Here is a 6579-nt window from a genome sequence, read left to right as displayed (position 1 = left end):
CTTCAGCAATAAAAAAAGAAGAAGAAATGTTAGTTTATCTTGTGTAATTTTTTCTTATTAGTATGGTTGCATTGGATCACTGAAGGTCAGCAGCAAATTGGTTAATAAAATGGGATTAAATACATAAAGGATATTTGTATTATTTAACATATTTAAGTATTGCAGCTTTGAGTCATATTCTGAGTTGCATTTAACTGTTTTTATTAATTTTGAGGAAAACTGTTTTTTTTTGTGTGTGAGTGAGTGAAGATGAATTAATGCATGTTCACATTTATTCTAGAACTAAAGTAACATCTTACTCCCGATTTCTCTCAACAAGGGGACAGGAGAGCTTTCAATCAATACATTTAAAAAAGTAACTGGTATAACTTATTTGAAAAAGTATCTCAGATATATTCTTGTAAATTAAAAAGTAATGCGATACTTTACTAGTTACTTGAAAAAAGTAATCTGATTACGTAACTTGCGTTACTTGTAATGCGTTACCCCCAACACTGGATACAACTACCAACATAGTAAGATGTTGCCAAAATCACGTTCATTTTTAATAGAGCTGAACATGCTTTTAGCGCCACTCACTGGACTTTTGACTTAAAGTGTTGCGAAACTTCCAAGAAGGAATGTAATATTTTGCAAAATTGTTACCACAGGTGCATTTTTCCGAAAAGTTGTTTTTGAATATACCTCTGTTAATCATAATGTTTGGTTCCACGTTTATCTTTGACCCTTAGTGGAAGGCCAGAGTCACACACAAACACAAAAAAATGTGATTTTTGCTGTACATACATCTAAAGACTCAAGGTATTTACTCGAGGTCTATTTTGTATATTGTGTTTTTGCTATTTTGTACATTGTCTATTTTGTATATTTGTATATTATTCTTTTTATTATCTGTCTTGTCTTGCCACTGTCATTCTGTTGCACTGTGGAGCTTCTGTCACTAAAACAAATCCCTCGTATGTGTAAACATACCTGGCAATAAAGCTCATTCTGATGCTGTATAGCAAAGTTTTGCCAATAATTCGCCACATTAAGACAGCACACTGTGAGTCTAATAGTGTTGGCCCTGTCAATCTCTCTTTCTCGCTCTGGCGATTCCCCTGTTGCATGCTGGGCAATGTTTCCATAGCCTGAAAGTGCAGTACCAAACTGCCCGGTCCAGGCACATAGTGATTTGTGGCTACACACACACACACACACACACTTGGAGTCGCCATCTCCTCCAGCGGACAGGCAGCCGCACTGAAAGAGGTGCGTGGGCTAGATATGGGCAACTACATAATTTCAGAATCAGATAGTCAGTAGTTGTCTGAACAGACTTGGAAGTATTCACCTAGAAAGTCACCTGCTCACCTTCATGTCACAGAAGAAAGGAAGTCATGCAGGTTTGCAACAACACGAGGTTTATAAATTATGACAAGATTTTCATTTCTGTAAATAAGCCCTGTATAATTAGGCTGGTTTGGGTGTGTTATTGAGTTTTTCTATTTGGTTGCACTCGATTTTGATGGTCCCCTTTAGCCATTGACTTTAACTACATTTCTGTCATGACAACTCTCGGAGGGATTGGCATGATAATGTACATGACAATGTTAATGTATTTGGTCTTGGCAGAATAGATCTGCTACGCTGCTGCGGCAGATCATTGGCTACCGATACAGGAGAGAACCAATCAGCTGTGCCATGTGATGATGTCATTAGGTCAGATTGAGTTAGACCTATCGGACTGCGCCATCTAGAGTTTCATGCCAGAACTTTGCATGTCAACTAATTCTTATTTGTGGACCGTTTTCTTGGACTCGCACTTTGCCTGTATTAGGCCTCCGAACCTGTTGCTCATCAATAACTCTGTTCCAGAAGCTCCACGTTCAGTCTTTTGTTCTAAGCACTTAGCTTTGCCTTACCTTGTCTCTTTTCTATCAGTAGCCCACCCCTGCCTCGGCTGTGCTAAATTCATTAGCAACGCTATTGCCACAGGAACTCAGCCCCATAACAGCGCTCAGAGTCCCCTAGGACAAATTAATGTATAGATTTGTACATTGAGAGGATAAAGCGTCAAACGTGCTATTCAGAGCACAGACTGTTTCAATTTTGTCATTCGTTTTACCACTGGCCAGAGACTTCTTCGACACAAATTTAACAAACCAGCCCGAGCCGTCAGACACACCCTCTCTTGTTCCTTTGGGCAGTAAAGATAAGTGCTCTGTCTATTTCTACTCCGTATCAGATTCCGCCGTGCCAGAATGAGAGTATTTAGACATAAATCAACTGGAATGGTCTTGTTAAGCCCGCGGGTAAGAACCACCTACTGACCAGAAGGTCGACGAGGGGTTTGCGCCGCTCTAATGTCTCAGTTTTGACATTATTGAACCTTCTGATGAGATATTATGCTCCACTAACGCGAATGGCTTATGCACTGCTCACTGGGAGCTAATTACTATGATGGCTTACCTATTCCTTCCTCATTCATCATGCAATCAAGCCAGTTTACCGCAAGGATACGTTCCCTAGATCGCAAGCGCAAGGAGCAGTAGACTCGCATTAATTATTATTTTCTTCTTACCTAGTAAAAATATATCAAGAACTAGCTGCGGTGAAGGCTAATAGCTTGTGTCATTTCCCTCATAAAGAAGCATTTCTTCAATTCATCTGGAACTGTTATTCTACAGCGATGGGCACTTATGAAAATGTTATGGCAATATAGCAGCGGATTAGGTGTCGGGTTTGGAACACCAGCCAAGGTAGGGGCAAAGAGAGAAGAAGTCTGCCCGTTTAGCTCCAATCCAGAACAAAATGAACAAGAATGGCTCTTTCATTTCAGCTCGCTCCTTCTTCCTCTCTCGCTGTGTTACATATGTCTCTTTCGCTCTCTTTTCGCCCTTTCGCTCGATGTCTACACCCTTCCTCCACGCATGGCCATAAGCCACATGGTGGAGTTATGGATTTAGAAATCACTCACTCCATCCCTCCAGCCCTCCCTGTCCATTCGGGGTGGAAAAAAAGTGCCAGACTATCAGACTCCAGTAGCACAAGGCCACTACTGAGTCAAAGAGGCCCTCGGCTCCTGGGCCAGTGAGGTAGGGGAGACTGACCACCCTCAACCTCGCACCGCCACCACCTATACACTCTTCCTCAGCTCTGGAAACAAACACACATGCGCACATCCACCCGGACACACACGCATTTCCACATCGGACGTATACGTAAACACGCGAGCTTGCAAACTGTGAGTGTACAGAACACACCTGCCGATACTCCAGACAGCGGCTGTACTGTATGCGAAAAGAATTGCTGTAATTAACCCATGCTGACAGCCAGTGTTGGGAAGGTTACTTTGTAAATATAATAGGTTACAGATGACAAGTTACCCTATCTAAAATGTAATAAGTAGTGTAACTAGTTCAATTACTGTATTAAAGTAATGTAACTGATTACTTTTTTGATTACTTTTCTAAATTTCTAATGTTTTCAACTGTTAATCATTTTCAGACATGTAAAGCAGTCTGGGTTAACCTTACAGTAGAACTCAACACTGATTACGGTCACTTGCGAAATCCTTCATCACTTGAATTAAGATTATAATAATTTAATTTTAAAGCACAGCCACCACAAAATCAGACTTACTTTGAGATCATTCTGAGGTAAATACGGATTTAAAACCATAACAAGAAATAGATTAGTAGCTATGCTACTGATTTTGAAATCAAATCTTTGCATAGTTATATTATATATATATAACAATGAAAAATCATGATCCTAATCTTTATCTCTATACCAAAATCTAATTAATCTTTTATTAATCGTTAAAATATCTGGACGCTGTGAGCCTGTGTTCACTTTTTAGCGGGTAATCAAATGCAGAACACTTTGTAAGCTTATGCATTTGACTGAGCAAAGTAAGCTACTACAGTACTATGAATATTTTAGGTGTAAATAAGGTACACCGTGGTCCCTTTATTGATACTGCCATAGTGACAAGCTCTTCTACGACTAAAGGTACTATTTATGTGTATGTACCTTTTCTCTAGTTTGTTTACAATACCTGTTTTGCCTCACATGAAGCATATACATTTATAGACCATGTCTGTGCATTATATATGTGTGAACATGTTACATACGTGGTAAAATACTTCACGGGGCGTGGGGAACAGGATGTGTCAGGCATGTGTCAAAACTTGGCCCGGATGATGTAGCTGGCACTTACGCTAGCTCCCCGCCAAACCTCAACCGTCCTTTGGAGATTTGCAGTGTTTGCCACTGAGCAGGAACTCGGCAGGCCCTGATTGTTTTCTCATCAAACCTGGCTTATTTTCACGCAGGTTGCCTCTTGCATACGGTGTGATTATTTCCTGAATGGAGGTCTTTTACTGCACGGCTAAGTGCCACACGTCGCATTATGAGGCTCTTCGCTGATTGGCTGTCGGGGAAACTTTGGGACATGTTACAGCACCGTGCCAGGATTGGGTTACACCACAATTAGCTCAACTGGTAGGGCTAGGCCTGAAAAAAAATGGCATGGTTAGTGTTTACAGATGGGGGTGAATAGGGGATGACAAGCAAAGGAGGATGTGTTTGCTGTCACGGACTGAATCTGTATCAGTGTTGAGGAGTGATTAACTAAAAATAGCAACACCGGTAGCTTAGTTCATTATTCAGTAGCTTCATGCTGTAACGCCCCTGTGGACTGTTTATTGTGGTCCCCCTGGCTCGTTGGCTCTCCGTCTCCGCCTCGGGCTCCTCCTCTAGTTTTGTCGGATATTGTGAATGTTACCCTGAGTGTGTGTGTGTGTCTCATCTACCCGTATCTGCCTTGTTGTCTCTACATTAAACATCCTTTATTTGAATCCTTGTCGTCCTCCGTCATCCTGCCTGCCTCCACACACCTTGACCGTGACGCATGCTGCTTTAGCCGTTTTTAATACAATGAAGCTTTTCCAATAGCAAGATTGCATGTTATGCATGCTATTTAGTAGTATTTCAGTAGTATAGTAAACTTTTTTTCCCCCCCAAACAGTAGCCTATAAATTTTTTTTTTTTTTTTAACTGCATGACAGTGGAGGATATATATATACTATATATTTATTTAAAAAAAATTTAACACAATGTCTATGTAGCCTCTAGATGCAATGTTTCAAAGAAAAGCATCAGCAGACTGCATAAATGTTGTTGTTGATGATGATGATAATAATAATAATAATAATAACTCTCCTTCAGCTTCTCTTGTTAGAGGTTGCCACAGCGGAATCATCTGCACATGAAAATAATAATAATAATAATAATAATACAAAATAATTCATTGTTATTGTCAAGGTCTGACAGTTATATTACAACAACAACAACAATAAATATTACAATATTAAAAAATATCTAATTGTTATATAATAATAATAATAATAATAACATGATGTAAAATAATTGTCTAATTTCAGTGGGGGTTTTTGTGTGTTAATTGCATTAGTTAACCAGCTTCTTATAGTAATATCTATAGTAATGAAATAGACACCTCCATGACGCATTGTTACTTTGCTGTTGGTTAAAATGCAGAACATAATCCCAGTCTCATCATTACCATCTTCCCACCTCCTGACCACACACACACACACACACACACACACACACACACACTTACCCTTCCAGGAAAGGTAAGGCAGATGCCCTCTCGTTTCCCGTACAGCTGTAACCTCAAAAAGTGATCCATTATAATGTTTATCATTCTTTTCTGGGAAACAGGTTATAAAGGAGAAGTCTTCATGCTCTGTTTATTGACACACTGATTCTCAGTGTTAAGTGTAGCCTGACGCAGTGCCTTAAGAATGATCAGTGCCCACCTAAAGACTCCTATTAACCTACCTGGCGTTTCCTACATACACCTGATCAGGGGTCAGCCGTGCCAATACACTCAGTTACCCAGAGTGAATCACTACAGGGTTACAAACAGACTCGGTGGAGCTGTAGTTGTTTAGAAGGGTGGAGGGTTCAGCCACAGACTCTCCACAGCAGAAACGTCTATTAAAAGAGCTACTGAGAATAGATTGTTTGACTTCGTCAGCCACGTGTTTGTCTTTCCTGCTTGTAAATCAAAGGCGTCTGCTGTGCGACGTCAAAAAAGGATCATTTTCCAAAAATAGGCAGTGCATCATAGAGAAACGGAGAGTTCCTTTGGGTTATGAGTGTTTATGCAGTGTTGTGTTTTTGAATATTAAAATCAGAATGCTTAGACTAAAATTTATTGTGTATTAAAAAACTAAAAAACTATCACAGTGTTAACAGTGATGCACAAAGTACACAATCATGTTTACACACCAAGTGGCCATCAAATTGCAACCACAGTGCAATGCTTGGTTTCAATAAGCATACAAATCTAACTTTAAAATGGCAACCCATAATTGCTATAATTGCCACTTACTGGTTGTACGACAAACCTGTACAAATAACAACACACCCAAGATTCTCTGTAGTGACTTAAAATATGGCTATTTTGCAGTTAATTTATTGGTACATAAACAGAGAAGATGGAGTTTAGAAACTGTTTAGTAGAGGACGAATATGATTTGATGATTTGCTTCAATACAAACACTG

This window comes from Sinocyclocheilus rhinocerous, unplaced genomic scaffold (genome assembly GCF_001515625.1).
Source record: "Sinocyclocheilus rhinocerous isolate Xijiao unplaced genomic scaffold, SAMN03320098_v1.1 scaffold792, whole genome shotgun sequence".
NCBI lineage: Eukaryota > Metazoa > Chordata > Actinopteri > Cypriniformes > Cyprinidae > Sinocyclocheilus > Sinocyclocheilus rhinocerous.
Note: the sequence above shows the minus strand (reverse complement) of the source record.